Below are 15,924 nucleotides of genomic sequence, written 5' to 3' on the forward strand. Positions count from 1 at the left end.
AACCACTCCATAAATTTTAGTTCCTTCTTTGCACACTTATGCAGGGGAGCCCCTCACAACTTGCCGCATGATGATTCAGTATTCATTTCTCATGGGAGGCATCTTATGATCCCTTCAGATTCTAAGAATCAAAAATACAGGGGCGCCTGGGTGGCTCAGTCAGTTAAATGTCCAACCCTTGACTTCAGCTCAGGTCTTGATCTCAGGGTTGTGAATTCAAGATCCTCTTTAAAAAGCATTCCAGTGAATGCTGGTAAGCATATAGAAAATATCAGTACCTGGGAGAGGGGTCACCTGAATGCTGAATTGTCCATCAGATACTTCTTTTTCTTCTGCTAAGTATCAACTTAGCAGATGGGGTTCCTCCAGTATGTAATCCAACTTGCACACTCATGCATTCATACCCTGCAACCCCCCAGGGAGTTGCCTTGGTCATTCACTGACTATAGCAGTCATTTAATGTATCACTTGACAAATTTCCTAAGTACATACTGTACACAAAGCCGCCTTTGTGGACACAAATTTCTGCAGGAAGGAAGAGCATATGCTTGAAAGCACAAGCATTAGGAGACCCATATTTCTGCATAGTGTCTTCAAATGCAGAGAGAAACATGTTCTTACATGTTCTTACATGTGTAGGACAAGTGTCAGCCAGAGCTGCCCTCAGAGCTGCCCTTCAGTTCATTCACCTGGACTCTGAAGTCCATTAGCCATGCAGTCAGGGAGCAAGTTCTCGGCCAAGCCAAATTAGTGGTGTAGCCTGGCCTGAGATGCCAGGGGGATGCAAGCAGCTCCTGTCCCACTGATATCCACATCTCATGCTCCTACATTACTCTCCATTGTATTCCATATTTGTCAATTTAAAGATGTTTAAAGTTCATCGCAGTACACTTCACAGTCAAAAGGCAGAGAAACCCAAATGTCCATCAACATATCAATGGATAAACAAACGTGGTCTATCCATACAATGGAATATTATTCAATCTTAAAAAGGAAGGAATTTCTTTGGGAGCCTGGGTGGCTCAGTCAGTTAAGCATTCAACTCTTTTTTTTTTTTTTTAAGATTTTTTTAAATTTTTATTTATTTATGATAGTCACAGAGAGAGAGAGAGAGAGAGAGAGGCAGGGACATAGGCAGATGGAGAAGCAGGCTCCATGCACCGGGAGCCCGACGTGGGATTCGATCCCGGGTCTCCAGGATCGCGCCCTGGGCCAAAGGCAGGCGCTAAACCGCTGCACCACCCAGGGATCCCAACATTCAACTCTTGATTTTGGCTCAGATCATGAGCTCAAGGTGGTGCGATCAAGCACTGTGTTGGGCTTTGCACCCAGCAAGGAGTTTGCCTGGGATTCTCTCTCCCTCTGCCCCTCCCCCTCCTCATGCTCTTTCTCTGAATAAATAAAATCTTTTTTTTTTTTTTTAAAGGGAACGTAATTCTGACAAATGCTACAACATGAACTTTGAGGACATCATGCTACATGAAATAAGCCAGTCCAAGTACTGAATAATCTCACATAGATGAGGTCCCTAGAATAGTCAGATTCCTAGATACAGAAAGCAGAATGCTGGGGGCCAAGGGGCAGTAGAAAGGGGGAAGGGGGAGTTAGTGTTTAATGGGCACAGAATTTCAGTTTTGCAAGATGAAAAAGTTCTGGAGCTAGTTGATGGTGATGGTTGCAAAATGGTGTGTATGTACTCTATGTCTCTGAACTGTATACTTAAAAATGGTTAATTTGATAAATTTCATGTAATGTATAGTTAACTACCATTCTTAAGTAAAAAGAGATGTTTAAGGGGGTAAATAACAGCAGATGAGGTCAGTAGGAGTAATATGTTTACTGACCAAAAATATTTGGTCAGACTGTGGAAGGTCATCTACCTGGCTGATCCAAGCAAGCCAGCCTCTGCAGAAAAGGAGCAGTTGTGGAGGGAACTAGTGTTCTGGCCACCTGCCCCATCACCACCTACGCACACCATCTGGTATTCCAGGTGTAGACAGAGCTTGATTATTAACCCAGGCCAGGACTAGATGGATGGGTGCATAAAGGATGGGGCATGTTGGAAAGATCAAGAACTATTGAAGTTTCATAGTTGTCCAATAGGAAAGATGGTGGAAAGAACCTCAGGTATCAACAATTCATCACTAAATACTCCACTGGATGCAAATTCCAAGCCACTTGCTGGGGTGAACCTTCAGAACGCTCTCATTAAAGATGAGGTGAAGTGATTTTTCCCCAAGCTACACAGATTGATGGAAGGGGCCCCCTCCCCTCCTGACTCTAGTGCTCTTTCGATTCTTTCATGAAATAAACCCACATTCTGAAGGAGGATCAGCCCCTCTATAATCCTTATTATGGGGGACAGACACCCTCAAATCCACCCCAGAGTCTCTGCAATGGCCACAGTTACCTTTCCCTTCCAGCCTCCCCTAAATTTCAGCTGGCCAGGAAGGTTTTAGGCTGCCCCTGCTCCAGTGAACCTCATCCGTGGACTGTGTATCAAGTCTGTCCTTCTGCTAAGTGGTTGGGCTCCGCTGGACAATGTTTGGGGAATATGCAGACCTGTTCCTTTGCACAGCACATCCTCAGTGAGGCCCCTTGATTGTCCGCAGTGACAGCTCCAAATGCTGTTCCCCTCTCCTTAAGCTCCTGAGACACCCACACCTCACCCATCCAGACTCTGCCTCTAACTTGTCCCTGACTTCATCCAGAAAGTTGAAGCCAACAGATCTAAATTTGCTCTTTCTCCATCCTGCCCCACCCCCTCATCCCCTGCAGGTCAGACTACAAGGGTCCTTCCTCCTGCCCAAGACCTTTCTTTTCCCAGAGGATTAGATTCCCTTTTGCCTACCTCCAGTGGGTTCTCCATCCATAAATTTTTTTCCTCTTCATGTCCTTAGGTGCAGTCACTGGATCCTTTGTCTCAGGTTAAAGCTTTCTCCAAAGATGTACCCTCTTGATCCTCCAGATCCTCACCTCCCATTCGCACCTCTGGTCCCTCAGCAAGCTACATATCGTTTAGATCCAAGAACTGTGCATAGGTGTATCTTTATTTTGTATAAATAAATAAATAAATAAATAAATAAATAAATAAATAAATAAATAAATTATTTTGTCTTTTGGCACCATTTGACTTTGCTGACCCCTCTATTCTTATGGAAATCCTCTCCTTCCTGCTTCCTACTGCTTTGACTATTGCTTCTTGGTGTCCTCGGTTTCCTTTTTCTCCACTTGCCTTTTAAACATTAGTGTTTAAAGGGAGGTGGTCGGTTTGGTCCACTCTCCTCCTCCTTCTCTTGGGCATTTAGATTCATTTGTTTGCTCTCAACCCCTCATCTAAATTTGAATTCAGCTCTGACCTTTCCCTCAAGCTTTAGACCAGCCTACTGAGCTGCCTTCTGGGCATCTCCACCCGAGAGTCTCAGACCACCTCACAGGAAGCCTGTCTGAAAAGGGACTCATCCATCACCTGCTCCTCCACAAGACGCTGCTCCTTCCACATTCTGATGTCAGTTCTGCCTGCTTGCCAAGGTCACAAAGCTGATGCTCCCTGGGGCCTTTTCCCTCCACACGTTCTATCAATTACCGGATCCTGCTGAACATTCCTCATCCTTTATGCACAACTGCTCAAATTCAGCCCTTATCTCCTCTTGCCTGGATGCTGACAGTGGTCTCTCAACTGGTCATCCTGCCTTCAGCCCAGTCTCCTTCATCTTCATCTCAGTGAAGCTGACACAGAGCTCTACCTAACACATAAATATGTCCCTGTTGCTACCTGGATTCTAGCCCCCCCTTTTTTCCCCCAATTTTATTTATCTATTTATTTATTATTGACTAGGCATGTGAGTGGGGGGAGGGGAAAGGGAGAGAGAGGATCTCAAACAGACTCCACATTGAGTGCAGAGCCCAACGTAGGCCTAAATCTCATGACTCTGAGATCATGACCTGAGCCAAAATGAAGAGTTGGTTGCTCAACCAACTGAGTCAACCACACCCCAAACCTATTTTTAGTGATTTCTTATCATCTACATAATAACATTCAAGCTCTGTAGCTTAGCATATAAAGACTTTCATAAACAGCTTTTATGTTTCAGTTATATCAAACCATTGCTTAGTATATTATACCACTTTATTATAGAATTATTAAAGGATACATTTTCAAGTGGATAAGCAGGATTCTCATACCAATATAAAATGAACACATGTCAAAGAGTTTATTTTGTTCACTATTTAATCTGAGAAACAGTCAGAGGGTACAATTGATTATAAGGAAAATCCCAGGAACAGACAAATATGGAGACAATAAGGAATACTAATATGAATTTGTTTAACAGATGCAAACCTGTGTTTTGTGTGTGTGTCTGTGTGTGTGTGTGTGTGTGTGTGTGTGGCAGTAAGGAAATCCATTGTCCTTCCATTGGGAAAAACTCATTTTCATGTCAACAGTCATTTGCATGGAAATCATTGCAGTATATGAACTAGCACCCCACAGTTCCTCCCTAATATTAACATCTTACATTAGGATGGTACATTTGTTTCAATTAATGGGCCAGCATGGATCTCCTGGTATTAACAAAAGTCCATTCTTTATTCAGATTTCCTTAGTTTTTATCTAACATCCTTTTTCTATTAGAAGAATCTGGTATACGTGTCACACTTAGTCACCAGGTCACCTTAGGCTCCCCTTGGCTGTGGCTGTGACAGTTTCTCAGACTTTGTCTTTGATTAATTAGACAGTTTTGAGGACCGGTCAGATGTATTGTAGGATGCACATCTACTGGAATTTGTGTGATTTTTTTTCTTTTCTTTATTTGTTCATGAGAGACACAGAGAGAGAGTCAGAGACACAGGCAGAGGGAAAAACAGGCTCCATGCAGGGAGCCCAACATGGGACTCAATCCCAGTCTCCAGGATCACACCCTGGCTGAAGGCAGCACTAAACCGCTGAGCCACCCAGGCTGCCCTGTGTGATGTTTTTCTTATGACTAGAGTTCTAGGCTCTTAGGAGGAAGACCACAGAAGTAAAGTACCTTTCTCATTACATTATATCATGAATCAATGCTGGCAATATGACTCACTCCTTTGATGTTGACCTTAATCAACTGCCTTAGGTAGTACCTGCCAGATTTTTCTACTGTAAAGCTGCTCTTTTTTTCCTTCTTCCATACTTTGCTCTTTGGAAGGATCTCACAATGTGCAGCTCTCACTTAAGGAGTGGGAAGTTATACTAGTCCTCCTGTAGGGTAAAATAACTACATAACTCACTTGAAGTTATTCTGCATAGAAGATTTATCAAAGATTTGTCCCTTCTTTCTTATTTATCAACTTACTCATCCTTTATAAATATCAATGTGTTGTCATTTGTTAATTGTTGTTTCCAGCACTTTCTTATTTTCTGACACTACAGACTTCTCCAGGCTCATCCTGTTTATTTCCTGCCCCAGTCCTAGAATCAGCCATTCTATTCTATTATTCTATTCTATTCTATTCTACTCTATTTCCTTTGATTGGAACCCAAGGTCTGGATACTAGGTGCACTCACTGATACTGTGGTGTCATTGCTTCTAACTTTTTTTTTTTAGCATATAATAGAAAACTTAGCATTTATTCATTAAAGCATACAGGAAATCTATGTATTTTAAATAATCCTACAAGTAATAGATTCTCTGTGTCCTGAATCTAACTAGAATTGGTGCAATTTGTCCATCTCCTTGTGGTTCTCTAGATACATCTAAGGATGGTACTAAATATTCAGGGAAGCTGGGTGTTCTAGAGTTCTATCCATTCAGACTAACGGCAAAAGCCATCACCCCCCACAACCAGTAACCTTTAGACCTCTCGTGTCTACTCTCTTAACCCCATCCTTTAGCTTCTTTGATTGTGATCAGCATTTTGTTTTTCACTGTCCACTGGCAAAGGAATATATGTGACATATGTGTGTATATTGACTGATATCTATATCTGTATCTCAATATATGGATCTCACATACACACACATATAAAAATGCGTAGAGCTCTCTATAAAGATATGGCTATATATATCATTTATTTATCTTATCATATATCATGAGATATATATATATATATATATATGAATATATATCTAGGCTCCACCCCTTCCTAGTATGTAACTTTCCATTCCAACAGTGAGAAGCCTAGCTCCCATTATCTGCCATCCACTCACTTAGTTGTTTGATTCTAGTATACATGTATAGTGGTATCAGAAATGTTAACCTGTACCCCTATGGAAAATAACTTTTTCAACTAGAGTATGGTGTATACATGCTGTTCCCTCTGCTGTTATCTTACAGATTCCATCCATTTGCAAAGTTTTCAAAGATCAGCACCTTTTCCCCAATCCCTTCAAGTACCCTTATTTCACACATTTGTAATACAGTGATCATTTGCATTCTTTCCTGGAATCCACCAAGCCACTAAATGGTTTTTTAGTGTGCATGCAATAAGGTTCACCGAGGTATAAAGTTCTATGAGTTTTGACAAATGTCATGTATCTACCATTATAGTATTATACAGAAATAGTTTCCCTGCCCTACAAATCCCCTGTGCTTCACCTATTCATCCCTCCCTACCTTAAACCCTAGCAACCACTGATCCTTTTACTGTCTCCCTAGTTTCACCTTTTTCAGTATGTCATATAATTGAAATCACATACAGATCTTTCTTGGCTTATGATGGGTTATGTCCCAACACACCCATTGTTATTTGAAAATACTGTAAGTTGAAAAGGCAATTATACACTATTGTATGAAACATCACAGCTCAGTCTAGCTTAACTTAAACATGTTCAGAACATTTACATCAGCCTATAGTTGGGAAAAATCATCTAACACAAAGCTTATTTTGTAATAAAGTGTTGAATATCTACAGTATTCATCAAATACTGTACTGAAAGTAAAAAGCCAAATGGTTATATGGGTATAGAATTGTTTAAGTGTGTCGCTTATTGATCCTCATGATTACCTGGCTGCCTGGGTCTACAGATGCTGAGACTGTCCAGGACCATGAGAGAGGATCCTACTGAATATCATTAGCTTCAGAAAAAATCCAAATTCAAAACTTCAAGTAGGAGGACATCTGGGGGGCTCAGTAGTTGAGCATCTGCCTTTGGCTCAGGTCGTGATCCTGGGGTCCTGGGATTGAGTCTCACATCAGGCTCCCCTCAGAGAGCCTCCTTCTCCCTATACCTATGTCTCTACCTCTCTCTGTGTCTTCATGAATAAGTAAATAAATAAAATATTTAGAAAAAAATCTTCAAGTATGGTTTCTACTGAACACACATCGCTTTCATACCATTGTAAAGTTAAAGAATCATAAGTTGAACCATAGTACAACAGAGAGACCCTCTGTAATACAGGCACATTTCAGGGATATTGTGGGTTCAGTCCCAGACCATCACAATAAAGCAAATATCACAATTGAGGCAAATAAACTTTTGGTTTCCCAGTACAGATAAAAGTTATGTTTAACTATATTGTAGTCTATTAAGTGTGAAATGGCATTATGTCTAAAAAAAAAAAAAAAACAATGTGCACCTACCTTAATTTAAAAATACTTTATCACAGGGGTGCCTGGGTGGTTTAGTCAGATAAGCATCAGACTCTTGGTTTCTGCTCAGGTCATGATCTCAAGATCATGAGATCAAGCCCCATGTTGAGATCTGTGCTTAGTGGGAGTCTGTTTGAGATTCCATCTCCCTCTTCCTCTGTCCCTCCTGCTTATGCTCTCTCTCTAAAATAAATAAATAAATCTTAAAAAAATACTTTATTGCTGAAAAACTAACCATCACCTGAGCTTTTGGGGAGTTGTAATCTTTTTCCTGCTGGAGGGTTTTGCCTCGATGTTGATGGATGCTGACTATCAGCGTAGTGGCTGCTGAGGGTCGGGGTGGCTGTGGTCATTTCTTAAAATAAGACAACAATCAGGTTTGCCACATAGCTTGACCCTTCCTTTCATGAACAATTTCTCTGTAGCATGTGATGCTGTTTGATAGCATTTTACCCATAGGAGAACTTCTTTCAAAATTGGAGTCAATCCTCTCAACCCTGCTGCTGCTTTATTGACCAAGCTTATGTAATATTCTAAATCCTTTGTTGTCATTTCAACAAACTTCACAGCATATTCCCCAGGAGTAGATTTCATCTCAAGAAGCCACTTTCTTTGCTTATCCATAAGAAGCAACTCTTCATCCATTAAAGTTTGATCATGAAATTGCAGCCATTCAGCCACATCTAATTCCAGTTCTCTTGCTGTTTCCACCACATCTGCAGTGACTTCCTCCACTGAAGCCTTGAACCCCTCAAGTCCTCATGAGAATTGGAATCAACTTCTTCCAAACTCTCGCTAATGTTGATGTTTTCACCTCTCCTCATGAGTCATGAATGTTCTTAATGGCATCTAGAATGGTGAAGACTTTCCAGAGTTTTTCTTTTCTTTTCTTTTCTTTTTTTTTTTTTAATCTACGATAGTCACAGAGAGAGAGAGAGAGAGAGGCAGAGACACAGGCAGAGGGAGAAGCAGGCTCCATGCACTGGGAGCCCGACGTGGGATTCAATCCCGGGTCTCCAGGATCGCGCCCTGGGCCAAAGGCAGGCGCCAAACCGCTGCACCACCCAGGGATCCCCAGAGGTTTTCAATTTACTTTGCCCAGATACATCAGAGTAATCACTATTTATGGCAGCTATGGCCTTCTGAAATGTATTTTTTGAATAAAAAAACTTGAAAGTCAAAATGACCACTTGATCCATGGGTTGCAAAATGAATGCTGTGTCAATGGGCATGAAAACAACATTAATCCTGCTGTACATCTCCAACAGAGCTCTTGGGTTACCAGGCACATTGTCAATAACTAGTAAGGTTTTGAAAGGAATCTTTTTTTCCAAGCAATAGTTCTCAACAGTGAGCTTAAAATCCTCAGTAAACAATGTGGTAAACAGATGTACTGTCATCCAGGCTTTGTTGTTCCATTTATAGAGCACAGGCAGAGTAGTTTTGGGATAATTCTTAAGGGCTTTTGGATTTTCAGAATAATAAATGAGCTTTGGCTTCAACTTCAATTCACTGGCTGCATTAGCTCCCAACAAGAGAATCAGCCTATCTTTTGAAGCTTTGAAGCCAAGCATCGACTTCTCTCTAGCTATGTAAGTCTTAGGCATCTTCTTCCAATATAAGGCTGTTTTGTCCACACTGAAAATCTGTTGTTGGTGTAGCCACGTTCATGCATGATCTCAGCTAAATCTTGTGGATAGCTTGTGTAGCCTCTACATCAGTACTTGCTGCTTCACCTTGTACTTTTATGTTATGAAGATGGCTTATATTTTCCTTAAACCTCATCAATTAACCTCTGTTGGCTTCAAGTTTTTCTTCTACAGCTTCCTCACCTCTCTAAGCCTTCACAGAATTAAAGAGAGATAGGGCCTTTCTCTGGATTAGGCTTTGGTTTAAGGGAACATTGTGGCCAGTTTGATCTTCTATCTAGATCAGTAGAATTGTCTCTGTGTCAGCAATAAGGCTGTTTCGCTTTCTTATCACTTGTGTGCTCACTGGAGTAGCACTTTGAATTTCCTTCAAGAACCTCTTTGCATTGACAACTTGACTAAGGGTTTGGTGCAAGAGGCCTAGGTTCTGGTCTATCTCAGCCTTGGATGTGCCTTCCTCACTAAACTTAATCATTTTGAGCTTTTGATTTAATGTGAGAGATGTGTGACTCTTCCTTTCACTTGAACACTTAGAAGCCATCGTAAGGATATTCATTGGCCTGATGTCAATTTTGTGTCTCAGAGGGAGAGAGGGAACAGCCAGTTGGTGCAACAGTCAGAACACATATAACATTTGTCAGTTAAGTTCGCCCTCTCACGGGGGCTTGGTTGAGGTATGCCTGTACACAGTCCTTTCAGACTGACTTCTTTCAGCTAGTAATATGCATTAAAGTTCTCTCTGTGTCTTTTCATGGCTTTTCTGTGTCTTTTCATGGCTTTTCATTTCTTTTTATCTTTGAATAATACTCCATTGCCTAGAAATAACACAGTTTGTTTATTTGTCTTAAAGGACATCTTGGTTGCTTCCAGTTTTTAGTGCTTACACATAAAGATGCTAGAAACATTCATGTACAGGTTTTTGTAGGACATAAGTTGTCAACTCAGTTGGGTAAATTGGCAGTGGGATTGGTGGGTTGCATGGTAAAAATACGGTTAGCTTTGTAAAAACTACCAAAGTGTCTCCCCAAGTAGCTTTACCGAATTTTGCCTTACCCACTACAGACAGCAATGTATGGGAGTTCCTCATTCTCCCTAGAATTTGGTACCATCGCTTTTCTGGATTTTTAGCTATCCTACTCAGTGTGTAGTGGTATCTCATTGTTGTTTGAATTTGCAGTATCCTAACAACAAATGATGCTGAGAATCTTTCCATATGCTTTTTTTTGCCATCTGTGTATCTTCTTTGGTGAAGGGTCTGTCCACATCTTTTTTTTCTTTCATAATTGCGATTTTGTTGGTTGTTCCAGAGATCAATACACAGGCGTCATGAATAATTCGTACACAATTCTCAACGCATGTACCAAAAATACAAGAAGCCATGTTGTTTTTTTTCTAAACATTCTAGTGAAATTCCAGCTTAACATTTTCAGGCAAGTTTTTCCTAAGAAGATACTAGGTAACAGTATCTTCAGAGGTTGATAAGCTGTTACATTGCCAGTCTCAGTAATTCACATTTCACTGCCATGTATCCTCCATACTCCAAATTTCAATCTTTCACAGCACAGTAACAAAGTTATTAGGAAAACTGGACTTCCATGACTAAAGGTCTTAAAGAATGCACACAGTCTGAGAGGCAAGGAAAAACCACAATCATCAGACAGCAGTTTCCCTGAAGAAGTAATTCTCCTGAAAACAGCATGGGAATAGAAGAGTAATTTCAAAAGTTCAAGAATTGATGTGCTGTTTCAGGTCAGCAGTGGCTTCCACAGCCTGCCAGCAGCCCTGGGGATGACAGTCTTCCACTGTTCCCTTCCTCTCTCCCTCTAAGGTGAATCACTTCACCTCCATCGCTTTTCCTGCTTCTGCTGCTGTCTATAGTGGGCTTTTCATGTCTATCTCACATTCAGAAGCCTTGAGAGAGGATGTGATGGATTCAGTTAGTGCCCATCATTCAAGCTGGATCGAGTCATCTGATACGCCTGATCTCATAGGTCACAGGCTAGCTTATACGCTTCCTGCCTTTGGGAAAGGCATCATCCACCCCACCCCACCCCACCACCATCCCAGTCTAATTACCTGTAATAAGGTATTGGGGTCACATATATCAGGCAGGGAGACATAAGGTAGGGGTCCCCTGACCCTTGGGAAAGCGGGGTGCACAGTACTTATACAGGCTAATTCAGATTTTTCTTGGGCAAAGTTGCTCATAGAGTTTTCCCCAGTGGCAGCCTCTTCTCATCATCCCTGCTGACAAATGTCCATCCCTCCCGAACACATGAACATTAGAATTAAGGGTGCCCCAAAGGAGAAGGCCACCTGAATTGGAATGAGCTTCTGTCCCCTGCCATAAAGGCAACAGTCCATCCCAGAATTCAATACCCCAACTGAGCAAAGACATTTGTGCTGTTCCCCTTCCACTCTTGGTCAGGATGGAACATGGACACTGTAACTGGCAAAAGCATTTGTCAACAAAGTCAAGAGTAAAAGAGGAGGAGGGGCTTACTGTGGACCCATTCATTCTATGCATGGGATATAGATATAGATGTAGATATAGATATAGATATAGATATAGATATAGATATAGATATATAGATGTAGATATAGATATATATGCTTTCTGTTTATTTTTTTATATGCTTTCTGTTTAATGATAGTCTCATGACATTTGTATAGGCTTTATTTTCACATGCATTCAACCTTAGAATATAACATGATGTAGATATCATTATGTCCATTGTGTAGAAGAGTAAACTAACAAGAAGAAAAATTAAGTAATTTGTGCAAGCTGTCACAGCTGGTAGGTTAAACCAAAATTTAAATCACCATGTTATGGAAGGTCCCAGGGAAAAGTGGTGCTATTATGCCCTCCTAAAGCTATTTCTAACGATTGATGTTTTTGGTTTGGGTTTTGGTTGTTTGTGGTGTGTGTGTGTGTCTCACAAATGATCTCTGACAAGTGTATGATGTGAGATATAATCTGTATGTGGATGTGAGTACCGAGAATGACATAGGATGCAATTGCATCTTTGGTATCTTATTTAAATAGCTCGTGTTTCCCAAAAAGGAGCTGTGGCATTATCCCTAAAGCAAATGCCATTTTCCATGAATTGTAGCTAGTTTTGTGCCTCTAAGAAGCCTTCAGAAATATTCCCCAGCTTCCTCTAGTCTCTCGAACAAGACACTGTCTACAGAATAATTAATATGTCCCCTTTTCTTTCTCCACCTGTGGTCATGAGGAACATACCTTCCTGGGGTCTGAAGCAAGGTACTTATCAAAGGGGAGAAAAAAAAATTATGTTAGCCAAGTTTGCTCCTGGGATGTTTCCCCTTTTTCTTTTTGTGTATTTTCAAACTCACTTCAGTCTTGGGCCAAAATATTTTGTTGCTCTTGTAGCCCAGATCTTTCTAATTTCCACTTGAGGGCTTGTGCTTCACAGTAAAAATCACAGGGGCAATTGTAATTAAAGTGCAGTCACATCTGCATTTCAAATGAACTCAATCCATTTTGGTTCTCATAATATTGGGGGATGAATAAATCATGCTCTCGAAGTTGTGAATGGCTGCAAAACTGAGTCTCAGGAGAGAGAGAGAAACTGTAAGCTTCCAAATGCTCTGAGCTATTCTGGGCAGCTAAGGTGTTGCTTTGAGGACTTATTATAAACCTGGATACTATTCTCTCTGGAACATTTTGAATGGTCTTGAAAAGTTCATCATTGACCTAGAGGAGTTGTATCAGGTTATCTTAACCTTCACGCAGGAGCGATTCACTCTTTCCTCACTTAGAAAAATACATTCTTCGCTGTGACAGGCAACGTGCCAGAAATGCCACCTTTGGTGATTTATTAGAAATTGGTAATTTATTGTTTTGATTTTCATCTAAAAGACCTGTCATGGAGGAAAGATGGAACATGAGTAGTTTTCTATGGGCCATTATAGGATTGTTTGTGTTTAGTTGATGGGTCACCAAAGTTTCTGTCAAAACCAAAAGCCAAACTTCTGTTTCTGGCAGTATGCCAGTTTGGGCACCTTGTCCAACCCTTTAGATTGAAATGACTATATTACATTGTTCCTCTTAAATGCATTGTTGGATGGCACCTAAGTAAGAAATCCACAGAGACTCAGGCAGCCCAGGTGGCTCAGCAGTTTAGCAGCACCTTCAGCCTAGGGCCTGATCCTGGAGACCCAGGATCAAGTCCCACATTGGGCTCTCTGCATGGAGCCTGCTTCTCCCTCTGCCTGTGCCTCTGCCTCTCTCCCTCTCTGTGTCTCTCATAAATAAATAAATAAATAAATAAATAAATAAATAAATAAATAAAATCTTAAAAAAAGAAAAGAAATCCACAGAGACTCAAAGCAAAGCAAAATCACAAACCTTAGGAGTTAAGCAGATGGAGATCTAGCTTTCATTTAGAGGATTTCTGTTAAACAATGGAAAACTTGAGCTTCTGCTTTAATAAGTAAGTAGGTATGAGAGGCCAGATTAAAATCTTAGAGCCTGGATCCCTGGGTGGCGCAGCGGTTTGGCGCCTGCCTTTGGCCCAGGGCGCGATCCTGGAGACCCGGGATCGAATCCCATATCGGGCTCCCAGTGCATGGAGCCTGCTTCTCCCTCCACCTGTGTCTCTGCCTCTCTCTCTCTCTCTCTCTCTGTGACTATCATAAAAAAATAAAATAAAATAAAATCTTAGAGACCACCTCAAGTAAGGAAGCTGAGGCAAAATATCTACATAAGGCTGGAAATCCAAAGGGTTACTATAATATTTAATGTTAGGTGAACCAGAAAGAAACCCTAATTGCAGATGATTAAAGTAAGGAAATTACCTGTCTAGACTTAATGCTGGGGAAAAGAAAAATCTTTGCCCTCAGAATACATAGCCACAGATAAAATATTGTACAAGTTTTCAGACTAAATTCAGATGACCTCTTAGCTTCTCAAAACCACCAATAAATGATTTTATTTAAAGTAGTCCCAGGTTGGCAGCACCTCCACACTACTGTGAAAAGCAAATGTGAATCGTCTTTGAAAGAATTCAGCATTAGCCCAGGACTCAAAGAATTCCCAGAGATAACAGTCCAAGAAAATAAGTTGCTCATGGCAAAAATCACAAAACCCATGAGGAAATAAAGCAGTATGTGTGACAACCAGCATAGCCAACAGACAAAAAAAAAAAATCCTCAAAGAGATATGAGCTAGAAACAGTAGATCACACAAAATGACTATGAAGGTATTTTTTAAAAGAACGATTAAAATTAAAAAGCAATAAGTGAAATGAAAATTCAGTGAATGGATTAGCCAGCAGATTAGAGATGGCTAAAGAGAAATTCAGTGAACTTGAAGATAGGTCAAAAACATGTTTTAGAATGTAGCTTAGTGACACAAGGAAAACAAAACATGAAAAAGGAGAAAGGAAATGGAGAGGCTATCGTGACAGGGTGTAACATATGTCTAACAGATTGTCAGCATGAGGTTAAGGAAGGTAGATCATATTTTAAGAATGTATCCAGAATAGTAGAAGGACACCAATTTTCAGATCCAAGGAATCAGGTGAATTCCAAAGTGCTAGCAGGTGGAAGACCTATTATAACAAGAAAAGAAATTCATGAATGTGTCAGTAAATCTAATGTACATTTATAATACAAAAGGTTTCAATAATATTAGACTTATGGGTCAAAAAGTAATGTAGTATTAAAATTCTAGACTGCAAAAAATGCACATTGGAAGGGTACTGGTCATTAAAGTTTTTGAAAGTCCTTGTGTATTTCAAGAGGAGGTTAAAGATGCTTTTTACTTTTAGTCTTTATAAGCAACATACATGTACTTGAAGATCTAGGGTAGTTTTCATAATACTAGAAACTACTCTAAAAATGTAGAAATGGAGAAAAACCATGAGAGACTCTTAAGTATAGGAAACAAACTAAGGGTTGCTGGAGGGGAGGTGGGTAGGGAGATGGGGTAACTGGGTAATGGGCATTAAGGAGGGCATGTGTTGTGATGAGCACTGGGTGTTATATGCAACTTATAAATTATTGAACACTAAAAAATAAAGAAAAAGATAAAGAAGATGTGATATATAAAAAATTAAACATTTTTTAAAAGTAGAAATGGAAAAAAAATAAAAGTAGAAATGTAAAAGGCTATTTACTGCAGTGCTATGTATAATAGCAAAAAGCTGAAAACAACACATATATTCATCAGTAGGTGACTGGTTGAATAAATTATGATATATCCATGTGGGGGGGGGGGCGGTTCTATGAAAAGAATGAAAATATAATTTCCAAACAAAGTACACAGAAAAAATAAAATGAGTGGGGAGAAAACTCTCAATCATTCCAAAAGAAGGCAGAAAAAGGAGGAAAATATAAAAAGAAAAAGTGGACAAATGTAAGCATATAATATTATAGTAGTGACTAGAAATCTGGCACATCAGTAACTATAATAAATTTAAAATGACTAACCTCTATAGTTAGAAGTAGCGAGTGTAAGTCAGAGTTAAAATAATCCCATGCAAGGCTGATTACAAGAGATGTACCTGAAGATATTATCTCAAGTGATTAAAAGTCAATGAATGGGAAAATACATACCAGCTGAATATTAACCCCCTAAAAGCTGACATGAAGAATTCAAAGAAAATACATTTCCCTGGAGATTCACTAGAGATAAAGATAATGAGGAAAAGTTCAATACATAAGAATGAATGTGGGGATGCCT

This window comes from Vulpes vulpes, chromosome 4 (assembly GCF_048418805.1).
Source record: "Vulpes vulpes isolate BD-2025 chromosome 4, VulVul3, whole genome shotgun sequence".
In the NCBI taxonomy this organism is placed as follows: Eukaryota; Metazoa; Chordata; class Mammalia; order Carnivora; family Canidae; genus Vulpes; species Vulpes vulpes.